Below are 1365 nucleotides of genomic sequence, written 5' to 3'. Positions count from 1 at the left end.
TTTTTACACTTAACTTTATTGTTATCACATAGGGTGCTCCTATGTGGTAACAAATTACAGTTACAGGTCCCCTTTATGGAGACATCAGGGGTCTCTAAGACCCCGAATGTCACCTAGGGGACCCCCAGAGAAGCTGATGAAGTACAGATCTGCTTCATCAGCTTTTCTCCGGTTTCTGTACCGGAGAGTGACAGAGGAATGCGGAAGTGATGTAATTTACATCACTTCCTGCATTCAGAGCGCGGGGAGGAGAGTGGAGGGAGATCGTGGACTGAACTCCCTACGTTCTCAGTGAACAGAGCCACATCGCCCGGGACAGATGGACGCCCAAGATTGCGGGGACGGCGGCGGCGGGAACGGCGACCAAAGGTAAGGAGAAGGGGGGACGGCGCACCCTCACTTGAATCATACAAGCGATCCGGTGTCTTTACAGACGCCGGCCCGCTTGTATGTAAATGGCCATCGCTGGCCGTTTAAAATCCTGGCAGGCGCGGGCACGAATGACGTCTAAAGACGCCCACCCGCATCAAGGAGACTCCCGTCCGGCCGTCTTTCAACGATCGGCGGACGGGAAGTGGTTAATGACACCCCTCACTGTACATTGACACCCCACTGCCTTTAATGACACCCCTCACTGTACACTGACACCCCAATGCCTGCTAGAAAATCGAACAAATGATCCGAAAACAATTGTTTTTAAGTTTTTCAAACACAATTCTACTAGTGTCTGGCCAGCTCATTACACCTGACACTTCCACCCATGTATGCTCCACTGCAACCTTCATCATCCCACCTGTGTACTAGCCTACCCTCATCATACAATCATACCCTTATTATCCATTGGTCCCCTCATCACCTCACTGTCCCCCCATACACCCATACTGATTCTACTACCTTCACTCCACCCCATCCATCCATTACCTGTAACATTCCCTATTATTTATACTAACACCCCAACATCTGTAATGTCACTACTATAGCCTGTAGTGACACCCTGCAGCCTGTAATCACACCTCTTCACTGATCCTGACAACACATTCTATCAACTAACCATTCATTATGCATACTGACACCCCAAAAACCTGTGCTGGCACTCAGGGGAGTCCCTGCAATGGGGTAATGGGTTGTGCTGGTTGTGCACGGTAGCGGGGGGAGAGGCTCAGTGGTGTTGGCAGCACACGTTACCATGGTGCGGGGGGGATCTGTGACATTACCTGGCAACCAGTGACATAAGTGAGCTGGGTGTAACGCCGGCCAGAGCATCACAGGTGAAGATAGGAGTGAGCAACTCTGACCCTCCAGCTGTTGTGGAACTACACCTACCATGTAACATTGCAAGACTGGCAGTTACAGGCATGATCCCCA

Source organism: Nanorana parkeri, unplaced genomic scaffold, assembly GCF_000935625.1.
Source record: "Nanorana parkeri isolate BGI_ZX_2015 unplaced genomic scaffold, ASM93562v1 scaffold1026, whole genome shotgun sequence".
NCBI lineage: Eukaryota > Metazoa > Chordata > Amphibia > Anura > Dicroglossidae > Nanorana > Nanorana parkeri.
Note: the sequence above shows the minus strand (reverse complement) of the source record.